The sequence below is a fragment of the Lissotriton helveticus genome, chromosome 3_1 (genome assembly GCF_964261635.1).
Source record: "Lissotriton helveticus chromosome 3_1, aLisHel1.1, whole genome shotgun sequence".
Lineage (NCBI taxonomy): Eukaryota > Metazoa > Chordata > Amphibia > Caudata > Salamandridae > Lissotriton > Lissotriton helveticus.
Window position 1 is genome coordinate 1,092,644,030 of NC_136061.1, and position 12,754 is coordinate 1,092,656,783.

The 12,754-nt window shown below is 53.4% G+C and overlaps 1 protein-coding gene across 1 annotated transcript in view; it reads right to left on the reverse strand.

Moving 5' to 3' along the window:
* Window positions 1–12,754, reverse strand: part of PSMD14 (proteasome 26S subunit, non-ATPase 14) — a 498,726-nt gene that overhangs the window by 320,963 nt on the left and 165,009 nt on the right. The gene's annotated exons all lie outside the window — the stretch shown is intronic.

Sequence of the window (12,754 nt, forward strand, 5' to 3'; positions counted from 1 at the left end):
TTCAGACAAGACCAAAATGACAAAAATACAACATACAGACCTTAATATTTCACTTTTCAAAGGTTTAATCAATGTTGTCCATATAACTCTATGGATGTGGTGATTGTAGCACAAGGTACTTTTGATGCATCAAAATCCAAGAAGATAAACAGCCACAAAGGAGAGATGCGTCGGAAAACGCAGCAATGTGTCAATTCTTGAGTCCCAGGTGAATGGAGGCGTCAGATCTGCTGTAAGCAGAAGGGTTGCTTCAATGCCTTACTGTGAGGAGAAGCTATGTGTCAAAATCTGAACGCGGCCCTTTCTGCGGATCAATGCGCTGGAAAGTTGGTGCACAGGTGCGATGTGCGGAAAATCTAGATGCTCCGGGTGGGGGGTGGGGGAGGGCGAAGGGGGATGCTCCCAACCACAAACAGGCACTACGTCAATCTTTTGTCCGTGGCGATGCAATGGGATGAAAAAAACCATCCTGTGTCGGAGTCTGAGCAGATGTCTCGGACATCGGAGACACGGTGCTCAGGACTCCGGCTGCGACATTGGTTCTCCCAGCTGCGAACAGGCACTGCGTCGATCCTTTTGCTGCTTTCGATTTTCAACCGCATTGTGAAATTGCAGCGGGAAAAACAGGCATGGATTTTCTTCTTCTTTCTGCAGCAGAGGCACATCCAAGGGCCCAGAACTGGAATTGGCACCACTTGGCACGTCAGAACTTCAACCAGAGAAGTCCAGGGGCTGGAGGTGAAGTCTTTTATGGCTCTACGACTTTCAACAGGAGACAAGCATGGACAAGCCCTTGGAGAACCTTGGAAAAGCATGATACATGAAAGCAAAGTCCAATTCTTTTACTGCTCACAGACAGAAGCAGCAACTGCAGGCAAACCCAGCAAACCAACACACGCCAAAAGGGCAGCACTACCCCTGACAGCTCTTCAGCTCTTCTTCTCAGGAGAGTCCTCAGTCCAGAGGTGTTCTAAAAATGTGGGGTTTCAAGTCCAATACTTATACCCCTTTTGACATTTGAAGTAGGCATACTTCAACAGATAGTATTATGGTGCACAGATCCTGTCATGCATTGTCTTGGCTCCAGACACATTATGAGAGGCCAGGCACAGCCCTATTCAGGTATCAGTGACAACTCCTCCCACCACTCTAGCTCAGGAATTGTATTGGCCAGGTGATGGGTAATCAGGATATGCAGGGCACACCTCAACTACCTGTTTGTGACTGTCTAGATCATGGGTACTCACAATCATTTTCTCGGGTGCCAAAATTGCAGTCTGGCTTGTGGCCGAAGGCCGCACAGATGGGGCTGATCGATGGGGGGGGAGGGGGTCAGTGGGAGGGCAGGGGAGGGGAGGGATCAGTGGGGGCAGGGTAAAAAAAAAAAATCACCCCCTTTTCAAAACATTACTAGACATTCGAAATGTGATATATGTATGTATGTACCCTGAATAAATACTGTCAATGTTTTTTTCATTTTTTTACTGTGATCTGCGCATTTCTGGCCATAGTTTTCCATCTTGGCCTTGTTTTGACAAGCACCCAGTTCCCTTGTCTCAGGCCCTCAGTTGCACAGACACTTGGACACACCCTTTGTCTCTTAGAAGACACAACTCCGATCCCTATGCTTCTTAAAATCGCTTCGAACAACCCTTAATAGCCCTGTTGAGAGTTTACAGTACCGAGCCCCAAGATCATCTAGCAAAACTCCGAAGCATACCATGCAAAGTGCATTTACAGAGGTAGGTTTCCTGTCCTCCGTCCACCCGCGGTGCACACCTAAGCTCATGAAACTTACCACATGCATGTCACCCCAGGCAATACAAGCATCAGTGACAGCAGGCTGATAGATTCTTAATGGACCTAGACAGTACATGCATAAATGTGTATGCATGGGTCCACACAATACATGAATTCATGTACTCCCGCTGTAATGCACATTTACAATGGCACAATGACCGGCATGATGGGCAAGAGACCTGCTCCCTTCTCACGCTGCCTTCTCGCAGTCAATGAGCTTGTCCAACAATGCAGCAGAGGTATTGAAGTGTCATCTCTAAAATGACTATCATCTCAGGTAGGTGCATGTCATTTCATAATAATGCATATGTCAGGCAGCACGTCTACTACTAATCTTCCCTGAACCCTACACTCAATGACTCTGCCCCTAGGGTCCGCTCCTGAGTCCTACACTCACTGACTCTGCACCTAGGGTCTGCTGTGCAAGCGAGTGCACTTGTAGGGCTGTTATGGTAGTTTCAAACTGCACTCACAGACACTGCAATTGCAGGTCTGAAACATGTTTGCAGGGCTACTCATGTGGGTGGTATAATCAGTGCTGCAGGCCCACTAGTAGCATTTGATTTACAGGCCCCGGGAGCACACAGCGCACTTTACTAGGAACTTACCGGTAAATCAAATATGTCAATCATGTATAAACCAATCATCTTTACAAATTACACACAGAGCATGTGCACTTTCGCACTGATTAGCAGTTGTAAAAGGCCCAGAGTCCTAGAGCCCAAAAAAAAACCAAGTCCGAAAAAATAGGAGGAAGAAAGCAAAAACTTTGGGTATAACCCGGCAAAAAGGGTCAGGTCCAGCACAAAGTTAGATATTTACCAGAGTTACATCATTTGTTGGCACTGTAGTGAACTTGAAATGAGGCGCACAATCTGGATGGAACAGCATACGAGAGCACGGTTATTTGACTCTGCATGTGCAGTAGGGAGAAACAGGGAATTTGAGGATGACGATACGTTACATGTCCTTAGTTGTGTCAGAGACCGCCTCAGTCGTTCCATGCAGGCATTTAATAGTAAAAGTGAAGCCTCGTAAGGGTTGTAGACCAAGAGAGTGGAAACACGAGCACTTGTAGCATAATGGGTGGCAAAGATGAGGGCCGGATGCTATATTCACTGAAACTTTAGAGCTTAGTTTCTCCTCACTGAAACTTCAGGAATTACAAAAACAAAACATGAAGCATCTAGTTCATTTGTTGTTATGCACTACACTGCAAATGGAACATCGAACTATGAACTACTTAATGAAAAGTACAAATAAGGGAAATCATCTTTTTATTGTAAATGCCAGGGAATGCGGTTTTATAAACGGTGTACCATGGCTTTGTCATGCGGCTTCAATATTAATAACAATCCATTTATAACTGAAGGGATTCACGTATATATGCACAACTGTACGTCTTCTGAAGAGGCTGCACAGGCCCTCTACAATAATGTAGAGCAAGTGCTGCTGAAACTGCCAGGAACAGGCTATCGTTCTTAAACTGTAAATCGTCTTCAATTTTCCTATCACCCACATGTTTCTTCTAGTGGTGTGAATGTAAATGCTGCTGGGCTAGCATGATTAACTGGCACAAACAGCAATTTCCCATCGCACTGCCTAGTTGTGAGCTAAACATAACTTGCACACGGGGGCTAAGGGAGCGCTTTGCAGTAGGGCAGGTATAGTGAGAAAATGCATCTTTAGTCTCTGGGGAGACAAAACTGTGAACCAAATAGGCGGGCAATCACCTTGTAGCGGTGACTCAAAAATTAGACCGATTTCTTTCCAAACCATCAATGCTATCACACAAAACACGTCTGCATGTTGAACTGGGTTTGTTAGAATTGTTTTTACAAGATCACTTATTGTCTTCTTCCTCTTCTGAAACTGAAGAGTCTGTATCCACTCATCATAAAATAAATCTTAAAAATACTTAACGTGAAAACAGCTTTAGTAAAGTTGAAAATGTCTTTGTTACGCTGACCGTTTCCTAATGATATATTCGAGAATCTCCTTGCAATTCGTTAACAATACAAAAATGGCTCAATTTACAAGTATATCAACTTGTAATGAAATTAAATAATGCCTGCTACACTTATTAGCAGAAAATTGGTGTTTCACTTCTTTCTACATCTGCATGATCGCACAAATAACACCTTCCAGACTCTTCCCTGCTATATCCCATTCAATCCTACCTACAGACTCAAATGTACACCGTTCTAATTAACAATTTATAATTTCCTATACTAATCCACCACGGGTTGCGAAGCAGCGTGCTACTCGCCGAAAAGCGCTTCGATGCATCGTCTGGGGTAGTAAGCGATATATATTACAATTACATATCCCTTACTCTGTTCCAAAAACACCAGGCAGTAACACACATGAAAACTAAAACAAGGAGCATGCGCGTTCACAGAAGCTTCTTATGAATTCCTTTAAGGGTGTTATATGTTATACAAAGGGCATAAGTTTGGGCATATATTGTGCCTAAAATGTTTTCTCAAAAAAGAAGTTTCTCAAACTGGGAAAAAATGGCTTCTTCCCTTTAAACCAAACATTCATCCTAAAGAGGAAGTGCGTACCGTAGTTTGAAGGTGGGAACTCCGGTAAACTGTTGTTGTGTAAACCAACTACATTTTAAAGCATATTTTTTATGCATAATGTATGTATGTTAAAAAAAACGGAAAAACAACTCCTCTGCTCTTGAAACATTATTTATTAAACGTATGCACCATCTGTAAACCTCTTTATCCCTTACATTTGCACAAATGGCAGGGGCAAGCCATCAGTGGCTTCGATGGAGAAAGGAATATTTATAAGTTGAAAATAAAAGCCTGATCCTGTCACTAACCACAAAGACTCTGGGGGAACTTAACGAAAAAAGCACTAAGCGAAGCACACATTCTCAAAAACTGGTTTAAAGCAAGCCTACGTGGAAGGAGACCAGGTTCTAAAACAAACAAGTAGGTTGCTCCACAGCCCATTATCTTTACCTTCTCTATTGTTTTGTAAAATGACTGTCATCTTGCTAAACGCCCTGTTTTTTGCTATAGTAAAGTCATCTTTCAAAACTCGTACCAACAAAGTTAGACACCAATAATCGCTGGGGAAGTCAAATACACATTTCACATAAAAAACACGTCTAAAAAAACATTCCTAGCGTCCAGGTGTCTCAACAACCTAAAATAGCATGTTTTAATGTAGTTATTCTTTCTTTAAATGAAGTCAACAGACTCCATAGCAATGTGACCAGGAAACAAGACAACCATAACAAGCATCGTCAAAGACAATAGGTCTCGCCTTTGTGACCTACTGGCTTATGCCAATGGTTTTAGGCGTGCGGGTAGGGGGAAGCCACACTGGACATGAGTAGGGGGAAGCAACGTGGGGCACATGTGGGGAAATCAAACGAAAGACAGAAAGTTGGAGCTGGTAGGGGAAAAAGCACAATCACAAGAAGAAATTGTGGGCGTGTGGTAGAAGCACACGAGTGAAATAGAGAAACACAGAGCCGATGGAGGAGGCCAGAAAAGCACACAAGGGAGACAGGTGGAACACACATGCAGGCTAGCTAAGTGCTTAAATGAAAAGAAAAAAGTACCACCTGAAAAAGTGAGTAGTGGAAGGACACAATAATGCATTCATGCTCCAGTAGAGCTTCATGGACAAGAGCAAGGCAAGTCCACACACAACTTCAGATTTCTGTTAGACCAGTGCTAGTCTCCATCACATCTTCGATATAGTCATTGTTAGACGGGGACCTGGAGGGTCGGCCGAGCACAAGGGGAGAGGCCTCTGGTGAGGGCTGTCTCCAGCGGTCGTACAGACAAGTAACTTCCCCCCCACAGATGGACACCACACGAAGGTCAGCTTAACACCTTTTATAGGCAATTCTTTGAGTAAGGTGGTACGATACAAGGAGATCAGGACCCGATGATCCTCTCAATTCTAGTCTCTATTAGGGGAAGGGGGTAGCGGGACAGTCTTGGTACCTACGGGTACTGAGGTGAAACGGTGGTAGCTCACAATCCTCGAGCTCGGCGTTCGGACGGGTCAGACCGCGGCTGCGCCAGCAGGTCCCGAAGAGGTCGTAGGTGGCAACGGGCCGCGGCAGCGCCAGCAGGTCCCAACGAGGATGACGGTTACAACGGGCCGCGGCAGCGCCAGCAGGTCCCACGAGGATGAACGGTGCAGAAGGCCGCGGCAGCGCCAGCAGGCAGGACAATAGTTCACAAGGCAGGGCCGCGGCAGCGCCAGCAGGCAGGACGATAGTTCACAAGGCAGGGCTGCGGCAGCGCCAGCAGTCCGTCAAGGATGAGTTCTTCTCGGTGTCTCTCGACTCCAGGATACAACTCCCTTCCTGCTCTGGGGCTGCCTCAGTTATAGGTCTGGCGCCCTTTGATGTCCGGACCCTCGCACTGGGAGGTCGGGAGGTCCGGGATGAGGGAGTCCAGACACCCAGCAGGGGGGTGGAGCCAGCACCCGGGGAGGCTGGGGGCGATCGGCACCTGGCGGGGGAGAGCCATCGACACTTCTTTCTCCCATTAACCTGCCAAGTGGTCCGTTCACCTCCTGGATGGATGGTGGTCCCGGGATGTCTGGGCCCGGCCAGGCCCAGGGTTGGGGTCGAGCCGAGGCCACGCGGCCCCGTGGTGCAGTGTCCAAGATGGTGGCTGGGCCGGGCAATGGGGTTGACGGGGGCCTGGGCCCGTGGCACAGAGATATCCGGGAGCCGGCGTCCCGGAGGGGGACGGGTTGCGGGTTGCTTCTGCGGGTAGCACCCGGAGAGCCGATGTCTGGGCCCTGTCATGCGGGGAGGGAGCGAGCCCTTCGTGGGGCCTGTCCAACATGCGTCCCCCCCAGCTGAAGGCGGGGAGAGTCACCCATCCTCTTGGGGACTCTCCTCGTCGAGGCGGAAAAAGCGGGACAGGCCGTCCGCGTTGGCGTGGTCTTGGCCAGGGCGATGCTCCACAGTGAAGTCCATCCCCTGCAGGGAGATGGACCATCGCAATAGTTTGGGGTTCTCTCCCCGCATTTGCATTAGCCATTGCAGGGGCCGATGATCTGTTTGTACCCGGAAGTGGGTTCCGAAGAGGTAGGGCCGGAGCTTCTTGAGGGCCCATGCCACTGCGAAGGCCTCTCGCTCAATGGTGCTCCAGCGCTGTTCTCGGGGCAGGAGGCGTCTGCTGAGGAAGGCCACTGGTTGGTCGACTCCCTCGGGGTTCAGTTGGGAGAGGACAGCCCCGATGCCATGGTCTGAGGCATCCGTCTGGACGATGAACTCACGGATGTAGTCGGGGGCCTGGAGCACAGGGGCGGTGCACATGGCAGCTTTCAGCCTCTCGAAGGCCGCTTGACAGTCGGGAGTCCAGTTGACGGTTTTTGGGTTGGTCTTGGATGTGAGTTCCGTGAGGGGCCGAACAATGCTGCCATAGTCCTTCACGAACCGCCGATAGTATCCGGTGAGCCCCAAGAAGGCTCGGACCTCGGTTTGAGTTACGGGGGGCCGCCAGGACTGGATGGCAGCGATCTTGAGCTGGAGGGGGGCCACCAGACCGCTCCCCACTTGGTGTCCGAGGTAGGTCACGGACCCCTGGCCTATTTGGCACTTGCTGGCCTTGATTGTGAGGCCGGCCTGTTGGAGGGCCTGCAGGACCCCTCGGAGGTGGCGGAGGTGGTCTGACCAGTGGTGGCTATACACCGCGATGTCGTCCAGGTAGGCGGCGCTGAACTCCTCGAGGCCCGCCAATACCTGGTTCACAAGTCGTTGAAACGTGGCTGGAGCGTTTTTCATGCCGAAGGGCATCACTCTGAAATGGTAGTGTCCATCCGGGGTGGAGAAAGCGGATCGTTCTTGTGCCCTGGGGGTGAGGCCGATCTGCCAGTAGCCTGCCGTCAGGTCAAAGATGCTTAGGTAGCGGGCCGCCCCCATGCGGTCAACTAACTCGTCGGCTCGGGGGATGGGGTGAGCGTCGGTTCGGGTGACAGCGTTCAGACCCCGATAGTCGACGCAGAACCGGAGCTCGGGTGTGGTGCCCGGGGCCGCAGCTTTGGGGACCAGTACAACCGGGCTGGCCCAGGGGCTGTCCGAGGGTTCGATGACTCCGAGGGCGAGCATCTTGGAGACTTCTTCTTGGATGCAGGTGCGTACCCGCTCTGGTACTCGGTACGGCCGGTGTCGGATAGGGGGACTGTCGCCGGTGTCCACGTCGTGCAGGCACCAGGGGGTGACCCCGGGTGTGAGGGAGAATAGGCGTGCAAATTGCAGCAGGAGGGCCCGACAGTCTTGGCGCTGCTCCGGGGTCAGGGCCTCGGAGAGTTGGACCCCGTCCACTGAACCATCTTTTTCCCCGGTCCCCAGCAGGTCAGGGAGGGGCTCGGAGTCCTCTTCAGCTCCACTGACTGTGGCCATCAGCAGGCTGAGCTCCGAGCGCACGAAGTGGGGTTTGAGTCTGTTGGCATGGAGGACCCGGAGGGGGTTCCGGGGGGATTCCATGTCGATGAGGTAGGTGACGGGGCTCTTACGCTCGATCACCTGGAAGGGCCCCGTCCACTTGTCCTGTAAGGCACAGGGTTCGATGGGGGACATCACCCACACCTGCTGGCCAGGCTCGAATTCGATGGAGGAGGCATGTTGATCGTACCACTTCTTCATGTCCTCCTGACTGGCCTCAAGATTGGCTTTGGCGAGCTCTCTGAATCGCCGGGTCTGATTACGGAGGGTCAGGAGGTACTTGTAGACGTCTGGAGGGGTCTTCAGGGGGGCCATTTCCCACTCCTCCTTAACTAGGCTGAGAGGCCCGCGAACAGGGTGTCCGTACAGGAGTTCGAAGGGGCTGAAGCCGAGGGACTTCTGGGGGACTTCTCGGTAGGCGAAGAGGAGGCACGGTAGTAGCACGTCCCACTGGCGGCGTAGGGGTTCTTCCAGCCCCATGATCATCCCCTTGAGAGTGCGGTTGAATCGCTCGACCAGTCCGTTTCCTTGCGGGTGATAGGGGGTTGTGAATCGGTAGGTGACTCCGCACTGTTGCCATAGGGATTTCATATATTTTGAAATAAAGTTCGTGCCCCTGTCACTGACGACCTCCCTGGGGAAGCCCACGCGAGAGAAGATCCCCATTAAGGCTCGCCCTACCACTGGTGCTGTTACAGTTCGAAGGGGAACCGCCTCAGGATAGCGGGTGGCGTGGTCCACCAGGACCAGGATGAAGCGATGCCCTTGTGCGGTTCAGGGGTCCAGGGGCCCCACAATGTCTATTCCCACCCTTTCGAACAGGGTGGTCACCACGGGGAATGGTTGCAGGGGGGCCTTGAGTTTGCGGCTGCTCTTCCCGCTGGCCTGGCAGGTCGGGCAGGACCGGCAGTGGTTGGAGACGTCATTTCTCATCCTAGGCCAGTAAAAGTGAGTCACCAGGCGGTTGTATGTTTTGTCTTGCCCCAAGTGTCCAGCCAGGGGGACATCATGGGCCAGGTTCAAAAGGAAGTCTCTGAAGCGGAGGGGCACCACCAGCACTCGACTGGTCCCCAGCTCCGCTACTCTTTGTTCGCTGTACAGCAGGTCATTGTCCCAATAGATCCAGTGGGCCCCTGTGGTGTCTCCCGCGCTCTGGGCGAGCGCTTGCTGTCGCAGTCCCTCGAGGGAGGGACAGGTCTTTTGCTCTTGCCGGAATTGTTCTTGGGTGGGCCCCCCTTCCTGACGCCACTGAGCCAGGTCCGGAAGGTCTTGGGGCTGAGCGGGCTCTTCTTGGGTCTGTTCCGGGGTGTCGGTAGGGATGGAGTCTTCCTCCGGAGCGATCGGGGGAGGAGGTGCTGGCCATGCGGGTTCTTCAGATCTAGGGATGGTGTCGGCGGCCATGGACCGGGTTGTTACGCACGCCCAGCCCGGGAGGCCTAACATCCCCAGGTGCTCTCTTCTTTCAACGGCTGCCCACGGGGAGCTCTCGAGATCGTTCCCCAGGAGGCAGTCCACGGGGGCATCGTCGCGGACAGTCACTTTTAGCATCCCGGACACTCCTCCCCATTCGAAGGGGACGCAGGCCATCCGACACAGGCTCTCCGAATTGTCGGCTGATCGGACGGGGCAAAGAACATTTGGCAGGATTTGTTCTGGGGTCACCAGGTGACAACGGACGGCCGTCACACTGGCCCCTGTGTCACGCAGGGCTTCGGCCTTACACCCATTTATGTTCACCCACTGGCTGTACTTCCTGGTGTTGGCTGGTAGGGGAGCCCGCGGGATCAGGTCTCTCCCCCCTAGGCAGGCCAGGGTCATGGCGGCAGGTTCCCACTCGGGCTGCTCCTGCTCGTAATCTTCAGGCTCCTCGGAGACTTGCTCTTCTCCTAGGGCGGCGGCAGCCACCTGGCGGGGCCCGGGGGTCTGGTTCTTTGGGCAGGTCGGGTCACTGGCATAGTGGCCGACTCGCTGGCATCGATGACACGTAATGTTGGCTCGGAACCCCGGGCGCATCGGGGGGTTGCCCCGGCCGGCCGGGGGCGGGGTGTAGTTCGCGGGAGCGGCCGGGACGGCGTCTCTGCCCCGGCCCGGGCCTCCTCCTCCTCCTCGGGGACGATGATGACCTTGGTTGGGTCTGTTCTGCTCATTGGGCCCACTTCGAGCCACTCGGGTGCTCTCCCATCGGTCAGCCTCGGCGGCGAGCTGCCGCGGGTCAGTCAATTTACTGTCGAGGAGGTGCTGCCTGAGCTCGACGCAGCAGTTGTTGGAGAGGTGCTCCCACACAATGAGGTTGAAGAGCTGTTCGTAGGTGGTTACGTTGCTACCCTTGATCCATTCCTCGAAAGCTCGGCTGAAATAGTTCACATATTCTATCCAGGTTGTACCCGGGATGCGGGTGCAGTTGCGGAACCTCTGGCGGTACATCTCGGACGTCAGCCCATATCGACTGAGGAGGGCGGCCTTCATGTGGTCATAGGACGTCATTTGATGGTCCGGAAGCTGCAGCAGGGCATCACGGCCTTCATTGACGAATCTCCCCCATAGACCGGCTCCCCAGTCACTTCGAGCGATCCGGTGGGCAGTCATGGCGATCTCGTAGGCCTTGAACCACTGCTGTATGTCGTCGTTCCGGACATATTCCCGGACCACATCTTTGGGGATGTGGACCTTCTGTTCGGTAGTACCTGGGGGGCGCGGTTGCTCGGGCACCCCTAGGTCTTTGTTCTGTTTGCGCATCTCTATCTCCGCTAGCTTGCAATTGTGTTCGTATGTCAGTCTTTTTTCTTCGAGTTCTCTCTGTCTCTGCTTCTCCTCTCGCTCTTCTCTGAGCCGTAAGTGTTCTAAGTTCATCTTTTGTTCTGCCAGTTTCAATTCTCCGTCTAATTTGAGCCGTGCCAGCTCTAACTCGTGAAGTCTATTTTTCTCTCGTTCTCGGATCTCTTCCCGGGAGAGATCCGTTCTCCTTTCTTCTGTCAGGGTGGTGTTTGTTTCCGGGGCTTCGAGGTCCCGGGGTCCGGCGGTATTTGTCTCTGCCCAGGATTCTAGGGCGTGTTTGAAGTCCTCTTTCGTGCTCAGACCGGTGGTAGCAATGCCTAGTTCTATGCAAAATTGTTTTAGCTCTCGGTGGTTGTACTCTTCCAGTTTTTCCATCTGGAATTTCTCTGCAGATCCGCTCTCTCTGGTCGTCATTGTGGATTAGTCGTAGGGTGAGTTACTCTCTGTACGGTACGCGTTGGTTCGGATCGCGCCGCTGGCCACCAATGTTAGACGGGGACCTGGAGGGTCGGCCGAGCACAAGGGGAGAGGCCTCCGGTGAGGGCCGTCTCCAGCGGTCGTACAGACAAGTAACTTCCCCCCCACAGATGGACACCACACGAAGGTCAGCTTAACACCTTTTATAGGCAATTCTTTGAGTAAGGTGGTACGATACAAGGAGATCAGGACCCGATGATCCTCTCAATTCTAGTCTCTATTAGGGGAAGGGGGTAGCGGGACAGTCTTGGTACCTACGGGTACTGAGGTGAAACGGTGGTAGCTCACAATCCTCGAGCTCGGCGTTCGGACGGGTCAGACCGCGGCTGCTCCAGCAGGTCCCGAAGAGGTCGTAGGTGGCAACGGGCCGCGGCAGCGCCAGCAGGTCCCAACGAGGATGACGGTTACAACGGGCCGCGGCAGCGCCAGCAGGTCCCACGAGGATGAACGGTGCAGAAGGCCGCGGCAGCGCCAGCAGGCAGGACAATAGTTCACAAGGCAGGGCCGCGGCAGCGCCAGCAGGCAGGACGATAGTTCACAAGGCAGGGCTGCGGCAGCGCCAGCAGTCCGTCAAGGATGAGTTCTTCTCGGTGTCTCTCGACTCCAGGATACAACTCCCTTCCTGCTCTGGGGCTGCCTCAGTTATAGGTCTGGCGCCCTTTGATGTCCGGACCCTCGCACTGGGAGGTCGGGAGGTCCGGGATGAGGGAGTCCAGACACCCAGCAGGGGGGTGGAGCCAGCACCCGGGGAGGCTGGGGGCGATCGGCACCTGGCGGGGGAGAGCCATCGACACTTCTTTCTCCCATTAACCTGCCAAGTGGTCCGTTCACCTCCTGGATGGATGGTGGTGCCGGGATGTCTGGGCCCGGCCAGGCCCAGGGTTGGGGTCGAGCCGAGGCCACGCGGCCGCGTGGTGCAGTGTCCAAGATGGTGGCTGGGCCGGGCAATGGGGTTGACGGGGGCCTGGGCCCGTGGCACAGAGATATCCGGGAGCCGGCGTCCCGGAGGGGGACGGGTTGCGGGTTGCTTCTGCGGGTAGCACCCGGAGAGCCGATGTCTGGGCCCTGTCATGCGGGGAGGGAGCGAGCCCTTCGTGGGGCCTGTCCAACAGTCATACAACTAGGAACTTAATGCTTCATTTGGCCATTAAGCACTTTAAGTAAGACTGTTAAAAGCATTAAATATGTGCTTTGAAGAGATTGTAAACATTAGTATATGCCCAACCTATAATGTGTGTACTTCAGGGCAGCCCTACATCATGA